We start from the raw sequence: 12,570 nt of genomic DNA, 5'->3' as shown, positions 1-12,570 counted from the left end.
CTTATATGGCTAGAATATAGAAGTATAAATACATAGATATATAAAATAGATAAAAATTCTACAAGGAAATTGTGAGGAAAGTGGAAGAGTTTAAATGATTTGATCAGATTTGCATATGCAATTTATTCTTGAGTCTCAATTTATTTTCTTATCATCTACACTCTTATTGCGCACAGTGTACAGCACTGTCTTTGGACTTGTCGGCGTTGCTAAACTGCCTCAAAATGCCAAAACGAATTTTAACTAAATTGCAAAATTTATTAATCTAATAAGGCAAATTTTAACAAACTATTTAATGGCAAAAATGTTTAGTTACCAACACCAAGTGGAGTCGAGTCAAAGCCAAAGCCAAAGCCAAAGCCGCAACCGTGTCTAAAAATAGCCACCGGCAAAAACGTTTAGCTTAAAACGGAGTATTGAAGGGTGTGTAAAAGGGGAAGTGGGAAAGGGGAGGGAGCGAGGCGTAGCGGTGGCAGCGGCGGCTCAGATTGTTGGCAAGTTGGAAGCAAGTGAAGTGTAGCCAAGCTGAGCAGCGGCAGCCGCCGCGTTTAATGTCTGTGAAATTGAAAAATTTACTCTTTAATATGCGAACCGGGAACGGGTTGCTGCGGCTCAGCTCAAGTCTCTCAGTCAGAGCCAGTCAAAGCATCGGCTGCCGGAAAGACTTTGACGTTGGACATGCTGACAGAGTCCAAGAGTTGTACAGTTGAAATAGTGTCGAGTCTACTGGCAAATGATGTGGAAGCTGCTGATGCTGCTGCTGCTGCTGCTGCTGTTGATGCCCCAAGTGCAGTTAGAGCAATTTCACAACTCACTAACAATCATTAATGCGTCGAAGTCAAACGGCATTCGCCTCAGAAGTTTGGCGCGTTCAAGGAAGTCCAGAGGCCAAGCTGCCAACTAATAAGCAGCTCCAGCTTCAGCTCCGGCTCCAGCTTCAATAGCAGCTCACAGAAGTCAAGTGGCAGAGGGGAGTTAGAGGCAGGGGTCTGGGTTGTAAATGCTGCAAGCCTAAATCATAAACTGCCGGCTCGATGGCTGCTTTATGAAATGGAAAATTCGCCGCAAATAAAAAAAATAACACAAAATAAAAAAATATATATGTATATTCCACTTGCGGGGAGAAGTGCAGAAAAAAGCAGCGGGTTGCCTGTGGCGAAATGTAAAAATATGAAAACTCAGTTAAATCGACATTTAAATAGAGGAAAGCGGGAAAAACGCATTTTTATTAGCTACAGGTAAAGAAAATAAAAACGTGCACTTCAATGAAAATTCACATTTTGTACTAAATATATTTTTGCCCGAGGTAAACTCATTTTAATTATATACAATTATTATACAAATATTTGGAGAATTTTCAAGATCTAATTATGGCTGGTTCAATGTTAAATTATTTATTTATTTAGTGTACGTTGTAAATTAATTAATTATATGGATTATTTACTAACAAATTAAGCTACTAATAATTTTATATTTTTACTGAGAATTTAGCTAGCAATTTAAAATGTTTAAGGCTTAATAAAAGCTGTATACATATTCTGAAAAAAAAACAGCTTTAAATTTCATCTAATTATTTATTTTAAATATTTAAAAAAATAGACACAAATATTAAAAATAAACGATCTAAGTATTTAAATAATTAAAAAAAAAAAACAATTTAAAAAAAAACATAAATGTTCATAATATACATATATATTTTATGATTTATAATATTTATATAATTAACAAAAAACACATTTTCTATAAAAAAGTAATATTTAATGTTGTTCCATAATTTCTTTCTCATACCAAGCACTTATCCTTCACATCTCATTATTTGCCATTTTGTACTGGCTTTTCCTGAGAAATTTCTTTAGAAGCTTAGCTAATTACAAGCAAAATAGAATCAATCAGGGATGCAGTAGCAGCACGAGTTCAAGTGCTTGGCCATAAGCAGCATGCATACTCGTATATATGTGCCATACATAGGCGAGTTTTAGCTCAGCTTAATGATGTTTAAAAGCCTCGAATGGCTTGTGCTTCCACGGATAGATGGGAAAACTCCCTTTATGTATATGTAAGTATGCATATATGACTGCGTTGTTAACTTTTATTGGCGAGCTTTAAAGCAAATTTGTCTTGGCCAATGGCAACGCTCTGTAAAGGTTGTTGTTTGTGTTGTTGATGTTGCCTTGGCCTCATCATCTTCCATTGTTGCCGCAGCTTTTGTTGCTGCTGCTGCTGATGCTGATGCTGCAGTAACGCAAAGATTTATGACGCCGCGCGTACACGGCGCATTCAAAAATTGTTAAAAACAATTAGAATATTTTAGCAACGAACGACGGCGACTATAAAAGTTATGCGATGCGGGTTACTGGCATAGACCCCAGCCAAAGGAGTGGAGAGGAGTTTCAATGGGCCTCAGACAGCTGTAAAAATTATGCGCCAAATGACTTTGACAGCAGTCGCGCTGGTCGGCAAAAGTTGCCTGTCTTTTTTCTCTCAGTTCTCTGTTCTTGGGTAGCTGATGCTCTGTGTGTATGTATGTGTGTGTCTGCCTTTTGGGTTGCCATCTTTTATGGTCATAACTAAGTACTTATACGACTTATAATTTGGAATGTTTACGAGCTGCGCGCTTTGTGTGTATGAAGGACAGTCGGCTAAGCTCTGACACAAATCAACATATCTAGCATCTCTAAGCAAGTGTAATGTATAATAAAAAAATATACGATTATTCAAGTAAGCTCTAAAACACCACTAAAACATATGATGCCCTGCACGAGAGTTTAATTAAAACAAACATAATTAAACAGACTTGTTTGTGCACAGACATATACATATGTATATCTGATTCTAACTAGAGCTCTCGCTGAGCTGCTATAAAGCCAGCCGTGTTTGTGGTTCCATAACTAGAACTCTATGAGTTGCTAGGCCGTAAGCCATTCCTCAAAATATTTGCAGTGTATATTTATGAGTGTGTGTATGTGTGTCTCGTTTATAAATGAACTACATAGTTTCAGGCTAATTTATGCAAATTTTTATTGGCATTTGGGCACTTAGTGCATAGATTTGGTTTAGTTGATAGTTGGCAAATGGCAGAAACTTTCGCTGGCTCGTAAATTGCAGCTGAACACTTGCCCAGTTATTTGGCCAGTTTCAATCAGTCATCTATGTCTGTCTCTCTCTCTCTTTGCCTCCCTCTCGTTGTCCACGATCTATCTGAATGTTCGCAATTGTGCGCAGCATCGTTTAAGTCCATAACTTAGCACTTATCAACGATTCAGATACTAGCCAAACAACTTGTAGATACTTATCCGCAGCTTAAGCACATCTGCTGCTGCTGCTGCTGCTGCTGCTGCTGCTGCTGCTACTGCTACCTTAGCTAACCAAACGGCAATTCTCTCAATCGGTTCATTGGCCAACATGCAACAAATGCCTCGCCAGCAGCAACAGCAGCAGCAGCAGCGCAGCATCAACATGCCTTGACTACTTTATATCATTTTAATAATGCTGCCACGAGGTATACAAAAATTCTACAGCTATTCCCAGTCGTTGCAGCAGCAGCAACAACAAAGTTTGCACTTAATTTCAATATTTTACACAATAAGAAAAAAAAAAAAAAGAGCACAAAAAAAATATATATGTGAAATAATAAAAGAAATATCAGAAATTCGTGCAGCTGTAAGAGTTGGCAAGACTTCGTCTCTCAGTTGGCTGGCGATAGCACGATATATATAAATGTATATATATCTATCTCGTAGATACATATGTTTTATATATTGCTTATTATGTATTACCACGTGTTTGTGTCTGGTTTTGTTATTCGGCCCCTCCGGGACACCGGAGTTGGAGCTTGGCGTAGCCTTCGAGATTTGCTCGCTCGCATGGTAACTAATATGAATAACTAATAAATCACATTCGGACGGTGATTTATGTGACAGGTGCGTATTGCGATTTGAAATTGGCAATAGTTTCGGTCCCCACTTCCATTTACAGTCCGTAAATTGGACATCTACTTATGACGCTGCTACAGTCCAACCACAATCCATTTGATTTTGCTATGCTAATTTTTTATTTTTTACATATTTTGTTCACCTATGGTAATTTGCTTTAAAACTTGTCAAATTAGTGTCGCAAAAAAAAAGGTGTCGTGTGTGTGTCTTGTTTGTTTTATTTTTTTCACATCTACTACGTTTGAACTTTTGCACCTTTTACCGCAATTATTAAATGTTAAAAAGGACGTAATTTAAGCACAAAAAAATTGTTAATTTTTTGCTGAATAGTAAATAAAGGGTTAAAGTGTCAGTCACCTGAGAGAGCACTCTAAATAATTTCATAATAGATTCTGAATTTGATTTGATACACAAAGGCAAATTAATTATTATAATTAATTTTGTGAGCGAATGGAGTGAGGTTTGACACACGATTCATGAGGTAGCCAGAATCGTCGAAGTTAGTTAAATACAAAATATTTCCTTTGTTTTTGCTTTTACAAAATTTGAACATTTTTTTGCTAATAATGCCTAACAGTAATAATTAAATTCTTGGAATTTCATAAACAAATATTTTGGTTTTTCTGTTTTAGGTGTTTTTTTTTTTTTTTTTTTTTTTTTTTTTTGCCATATTATGAAACATTTTATATTGAATTTATTTTTTGTTTTTTCAATAAAATTTATATTTTTTCTACAATCCTCGCATAGATTTTATAAACGAATATTTAAAAGAAAATCCTAAACAAAAATAATTTGTTGTCTGAAATGAAATTGTAAAAATATATTTTTGTTGTTAAATAATGAATTTGCTTAAAAAAATTTGCCTAAAATATTCCTTCCTTTTTTCAATAATTTTTATTCTTAAAATTATTTGCTTGTCAAAATAAATTTAATAAACTTTTTTTAGTTTAAATTTGTATTCTTAGAGTCTAACACATGTTTCTCTTTATATCCTTATATTGTACAGAAAATTCCTGTGATTGAATAAACTAAATGCAAGGAAGTCTTAGACTAAACATCTGTTAAAGATAAATAGGCTTAGGACATATTAACTTTCCCCATATAGCATACATTATGGGACCTGAGAACCTGCTCTTCGTGTTAATTTAGCTTAAGAGTTTGTCAAATTAGTATTGAAGCAGGACAAAAATGTGATGGACGGACGCCTTGTTTGCTTGCTGGACGCTGGCCTAACCCCAATCCTAACTAATGCGCTCAATTACGCATTTCTTTGGAAACTTTGTTAATTTGTTGACTACAACAATGGGCAGTGTTCGGTGCTGTTTGTGTTCTTTTCTGTCCACTCGGCAAACACCCCCGCCGCGTTATTAGCCTGTATCAGACAGTTACTCACACACACAGACAAACACACTCAGACACAGATATAGAAGCATTATCTGCCATCAGTTGGCGGCTCAGGCATAGTAAGCGAGAGAGAGAGTGAGAGAGATAAGGAGTAGGAGAGGGAACAGACTATGCTCATTATGTAACCTCTCATAATTCTTTCATTAATGAAATTCCCACACGACGACATTTGTTGGACGTATCCACACATTATGTAAATCTTTACACAGCACGCCGTCCACCCATTTTCCATTTTTATCTTCATATTCTTGATGTTGTTCGTGTTGTTGTTGCCGTGTCTTTCCTGTGCATTCATTTCCATCCTTGTCAACTAATTTCAGGGCTGCGCTCGCTGCGCTGTCATGTTTTAAAGCCTGTTTTAATTTTTTTCCTTTGAAGAGACAGACAAAGAGGGAGGGAGAGAGAGAGAGGGAGAGAGAGAGAAAGAGATACGAGACTCAGGCTTTTACTTTTCTCTTTGCTCTTTGGTCGACTCAGCGTGCTGCTTCTTAAATGTTGCCCAAAAACAAAGAAGAGAGAAAAAACAAGAACAACAAAAACTACCTGTTTCAAAACCCACACACACTGCAGCAGATACTGTCGAGCGACAACAACAACATCAGCAATGTTGTCCGTCTGTTTAACTCGCCTTGACTGCCTTTTGAGCCTGGCTGCTGTGCCTTTCTGGCTGCTTTTAAATACCCTTTACCTTGGCCATATTAATGCGGCTCCCACTGTTACTTATGCATTGTTGTTGTTGGTGTTTTTTGTTGCTGTAGCTGCTGTTGCTGTTGTACTTCACATGTAGTTTGGTTGTCATTTGGCAGCGCCCGCTGTTTAGTGTCCAACATGAGGGCCGTTGGTGTCAGGCGCTGCTGTTGCTGTTGCTGTTGCTGCTGCTGCTGCTGCTGCTGCTGCTGCTGCATTGGGGCACCACACCGAGTAGTGTTTAAAATCAGGGCGAGACGGCAGCGGGGCAGGTGGAGTATATCGGGCACAGCAGCATGTTGGAGCTGATGCTGTGTGTGTTCGTGCTGGTATTGGTATTTCACTCGATTCTTCTTGTTGCTGTTGTTGTTGGTAGTCCCAGCGACAGTTGTTGAAATTAAATGCTCACATGTGGGTTTTGTTTTCTTGCCTCAAACAAAAAAAAGGAAAAGGAGCAACAACAAAATCAGCAGCAGTAACAGCAGCTTAAACGATAGCTGAATGAAGGGTACGAAGGCGGTCAGCCCCAGAACAAAAAGGGTTTCCAAAAAAAAAAAAAGCACAGTAGCAACAACAACAGAAGCAACAACATTGGTCAAGTTATCTAGGATGGGCAAACATATAAAAAGATGCTTTTGTGTTCTGCATTGCAATAAAGTTGTGTATACACAAAGTTATTGATCATGCGAGGGTCGTTCTTAGAGTTAAATAAGTTATGAAACACATAGATACTTGAGATTGAATGAAGCAAAAATAAATAGTTAAAAATATTTTAGTTATTATATACCCTTTTGTAAACTACATTAAATAAATATTTTAAAGTGTATGTATATACCTATGTACATAAATTTCATTTAAATTAATATTTGAAATTTTTTATTTAGAACAATAATATTTATTTTTTAAATTTATTTATTTAAACAAATTGTAACATATATATTTTTTTTAATATTTACTTTTTATATAAAATAATTTATATAAAAAGTAACAATAATATAAAAAATTATTTTATAAAATTATATATATAAATATATATATTATATCCTTAAAATTAATAATTGTAAATAATTATATCCCATTCTAAATGCAGAAACTAAATATTTGCTACCTTTATTATTACTAATTTTATAAGAGAACATTTTACAATTTGGGAATACATTTTGGACCGCCCTCGCATTTATTAATGGCTTTTGCTTTCGCTTCCTTTGTGACTGCAAATCAAAATCAACTTTTTGTACTAAAAACGGTTTGCTGCTCTCCACAGAGCATCATCATGGGCAAGAACAGCAGTCAGCAGCAGTTGGAGGCACTTCATTTGCCCGCTGGATACATGCGACTCGTCTCGTCGCCTCTCGTCGCCACTCGACTCAATGCGATGCGATTCAAGCGAACGGAACTCAACTCAACTGAACTCTCAGAGAGTTTGGGGCTTTGGCTGCATTTATGGCTGCATTTACTTTTTAATTTCGTTGGTTGTTGCTGCTGTTGCTGTACTCCTTTTTCGATTTTCAAGTGGAGTCAATTTCTTATGTCATGACAAGCTACACAACGAATACAAATGCGAAAACGACTACGAATACAAATACTTGTGTCCAATGGAGCTCTAAAGCCCAAAGTCAAACATTCACAAGTATCTCAGGCTGTCAAAAAAAGAAGGAAAAGCGAGTTGGAATTGCACGCCGAAGATTAAGTACTCTTTTCGATTTAAGCTATAGAATGGAGCCGTCTGATTTGGAATGGGTAACAGAGATGGATTAAGATGTCTTAAAGTACACAAATATATTCCAAAAATACATCTCTTTCAATGCTCATAGAAATTTATCTATATATATATATGTATATATAGGGTCGTAAACTATGTGTTACTTATGGCATGACAAAATAATCATATCCTCTTTAAGGGTATTAGGAAAAAAAGAGCCAGACAGGCAGCAGTTTAGGTACATTTTTGGTGCTTTTTTGGATCTTTATACCATATTATACTTCGATTTCGGCTTTTGTTTGCAGCATCTGTCGCCAGTAGAATTCTCCATGCGTGTGTGTGTGCGAGAGTGTGCTTAAATATCTCCTTACTTATTTTTGGACATACTTGATTGAAGTATTTATGAGATTTCAGGCATTTGTGTAATTTCGCTTTGAGCTTTAAGTTTTCGGGTCAGAAACATTTGACTCCCTAAAATAAAAAAAATTATATATATGTATAAAAAATGTAAAAAGAGTTAAAATTAAATGTAGACAAGAACAACAGCAACAACCACAACAACAACAATGCACGGCAGCCAAAGAGACACAAATAAAGTTATGTATATATAGTATGTATATTTACATATGCACGGGTTCCAGCCATGTTTGTCAGATGAAAAGATATGTCTTTACATGTTTTAATTTTCTTGGAAATTGTTGTTCAACTTGAGCCGTCGCCAGCTCCAGCAACAGCAACAGCACCAAAGCCCAAATCTGTCTCTGCTCTCCATGTGTGTGTGTGTGCATATGTGTATATGGGAAGCCTTGTCTACTACAAGACTTCTACACCGAGTGAAAGAGAGGGACATATACTTACATATTTTTCATTGCTTCGTGTGCTGTTTTTAAGTGAAATGTTAAACCTTTTGACAGCGGTAGTTTCTTATTTAATTTATTTTATTTGCGGTATTTACTCGTCGCTTTTGCTTTTGCTGCTTTCGGCATCTCTTGACGCTCTTGGAATTCAATTTTTGGCTTTTTGTTTTAGCTGTCTGCGACATGGCATGGCAGCAGGGGCTTCACTTTAACCACTACCAACTTCGTCTTCGTTCTGCCTGCCTGCCGCCTGGCTGCCTGGCTGCTTGCTTAGCTACCTTCCTACCAACCAAAAAGGCTGAGTGCGACAGCTTGTCTTTGGTTTTTGTGGCCCATAATTAAAGTTGACAAAGTAAGTCCAGAGCGTTGGCGGTGAGCAGTTTAAATGCAACTGTTTGGCATTTTAAATGTGACTGACAAAAATGTAAACCACAAAGTCAACAAGAACATTTGCTATGCAGCTGGCAAACAAAAATAACCAAACAAAACAGTTTCGTACTGCATCACTTAAAAATCTAAATTGCATAATTCACTGAATTTTCAAATGAAATTATTTACAAATAATTGAATAATTACAATTAAATTACTGCAACTAGCTGTGACGGGCTAGAGGTTATTCGGGCTATGATAGGATTTGTTGCTTACGTTTTACCCAAACCAAATATGGGTGTTGTTCAATAATTTTTATTCAATAATTAATAACCATTTTTCAAAATTTACTTTAGGCATTTTTGAGTAGATAAAGTTGGAAATTTTTTTGTGTATTTTGTTTATAGTAATTTATAAAAATTTGGCACAACCAGATTATGTCGATATGTAACAATAAATAATAATTTGGACTCATATATTTCATGTTTAAAATAAGATTACTATTTTGACGAAAGCTGATGAAAGCAGCTACATATATTTGTATTTATTCAATACATACATAGATATATTCTGAATAAATACAAATGAAAAAATATTATTTAATCCAATCAAAATTTATTTCTCATAGATATATCTAATTTGCTAATATGCCTCATTTTAATTTTTATATAAACTTACATAAATATATGAATATGAATTTCGTTTTACACATTTTTGTTGTAATAATTTGTATAGGCTAATAAAATATTAAATTCATATAAATACTTGGTAAAATAACAATTACCATTTCATTTGTTTATATAATATTAATTTTATTCAGTTTCAAATTCAAGTTCTCACGCTCTCCCTTTTCATAATTTCTGTCATAAATTTCTTGCCCAAACACGGCCAATTATTGCCTTGGCTCTAATATAATAAATATTGGCTAATTTATTTTTAGAGCTTTGCCCCCATTTGGGGCGCTGCCTTAACAATTATCCATATTGGCTGTTATACTTATGGCAAACTTTAACCTCTCTCAAATCATTCAGCAGTGCCCAAGCCCATTTTTGGCCCGCTTCTCACTGCTCGCCGCACCACATCCATTCACATCTTTCGCTTGTGTCGCGCTCTAACCATTTATCTTGTCTCAAGTTTTTCAACTATTTAAACTTTAGATTACGACAATTTCTCCATTTCTCTCGTAACTCAAAACGCTGGGGATTCAACATTTGCAGCACCAACAACAACAACAAAAGTAAACAGACAGTCATCTAGAAAATTACAAATACTTTTGCCATTGCACATGGCACTAGTTTTGCTTCGTCTTCTTCTTGTTGTTATTTCTTCTTCTCTATTTTTTTTTTCTTTTTTTTTTTTTTTTTTTTGGGTTATTCCGTAGAATTCCAATCAATGCCGCTACTGCTGCAGTAGTGCTACACCGTCTTCTTCTTGCTCAATTTCTTAACAGTGTCGAGCGTCATTTCTCAAGCTCAAAACGACGAAACGGTCGCAACTTTGGATTATTAATTACATCAGCATCAAGCGAAAAGATTGTTGAGATTTATATGTGGCCCCAGTGAATCGAAATCGAATACCGTGAATATATATGTACATATATACCCCAAATACACACCCACCAAAAAACGAAAAACTTTTCAACTTTGTTCCTTCGACTATGAAATACACTTAAAAAGTTCAATGTGTGCATCAACAATGTTAGCTAAAAAGTAAGCGACATTTGTATTTTATATAATAAGAAAAGTTATCTCCGCTTAATTTCAAAGCTTTGTAAATATATTTTACATTTTCATATATTTAATATTTTATATATATGCTTACAAGTTCATTTTGTATAGTATTTATGTGTGCTTAGTATACAAGTTTGCTCTGCAAACTTGTGATAGACTTCCTCAAGAAGCAATATTAACTAATGATAGGCGAAACGTCAAGGGCTCGCTTTCATATATACTAAAATATCTACATCATAGACTTTATACTTAAACTCCTACTTAATGCTGATCAAGCCAATACATATAAAACTGATTTTATGGCTTTTCAATGCCAATATCTTATAGACTTTATAAGAGAAACATAATACTCTCGGCAAGAGTATCAAACATCAGAGACAGTAAGAATATCCTGCTGTCCTACACTCCATCACTGACTCTCTCTCTCTCTTTCTGTCTTGCTTTCGCTATGTCTGTGTGTGTGTGACAATTTTGACTTTTATAAATATTTTGACTTGGATTTTATTCTTTTTTTGTTTGGATGCTGCTGCTGCTGCTGCTGCTGCTGCCTGGCAGGCAGCCGTCGGCGTATCTGTGACAAAACATCATTCAACGTGTGCAATGATTGATGATGCAACTCAAAGGCAACTTGTACTCAATTTTCAGCGTATAGAGGCCGTCGCATCGCATGCCCCCAACTTTACACACACAAAGACACACACACATAGCTCAGGCCCAAGCCCCATGACAAAATGTCACAAATATTCTACAAGCAATTTGTTTAAATATCGCATAAAAAGCGAGTGGCCCATGGGGTGCATCGTCGGAGAGGATTGCGTGCGCGCCAAGAAGAAGCAGCCGAAGAATCTGATGGTGGCTGGTGGGGCCAAGCAGAAGTGGAGATGGTTGGTGTTTAGTGTTGGGGACTAGGATGTTGGCCACAAAAGGCGCGCGCAGCCGTGCGGCAATTAATATGTGAGCTGGCTGCAACATTGGCCATTACCATGTGCCTTCAACTTGAACACAAAATAGTTAACTAAAAGGCGGCCTGGCCCGGGCGAGCAGATCCGCAGTTGCAGTCGCAGGCTGTTACCAAAGGCAATGGCAGCGGCAACGGCAACGGCAACGGCAACAGCTACATGATGTGCAATTACAAGGCGCACTCGCAACAACAAGAACAGTGCAACATAGGTGCAATCGCTGCCTGCCCCGCCTGCATAACTCGCAAACAGAACCAAAGCAAAAAGAATGAAAAAAAAAAGAGAAGCAAAATATTGCATCTTCTCAAGCATTTAATCTTCTTTGCGCCTTTTTTAACCTTTTATTATTATGCCTTCAACGTGCAAACGTTTTGCTACGCTTTTGCCCATCCCCGTCTCCCGTTCCGTTCCCCACCCCAAATACCCCGGGCCCACACTCAGTTGCGCTGTCGTCCATTCATGCGTCTCGCTCTGCGCCTTCCGTTTGGGCGCACTTACTCACACGCCATATCCACATCCACATGCTGCACGGAGTCCACACACACACACACAGGACGGCAGCTAAGACGAATTGAAGCTTCTGGCTTTTTGTTTGCGACCAAAGCTTTTGTTGCTAATAATTTCTTTTCTCTTTGGCCTGGGCTCTTGCAATTAGAATGCGTGTTAAGTGCAGATACAAAAAAGATATACAGGTTTGGTCTAGACCGGAATGCGCTGCACCCTTGGCACGAACATGTAAGATATATACTATATATTGTATATATTCCTCTATATATGTTCTGCGTCTACTTATGTATAACCAAATTGGAGTCCATAAATTTCAGCACAATCAAATTTAATTAATTTTTTTTCCTAACCCTTCGAGCGCGCACAACCCCCACGTTAAAATATTCACATTGTCTCGCTTTTCAACGGGGTTCCGGTTTATTT

Source organism: Drosophila arizonae, chromosome 3 (genome assembly GCF_054131065.1).
Source record: "Drosophila arizonae isolate 15081-1271.41 chromosome 3, UAZ_ARI_1.0, whole genome shotgun sequence".
Lineage (NCBI taxonomy): Eukaryota > Metazoa > Arthropoda > Insecta > Diptera > Drosophilidae > Drosophila > Drosophila arizonae.
This window is presented reverse-complemented; position numbering follows the sequence as displayed.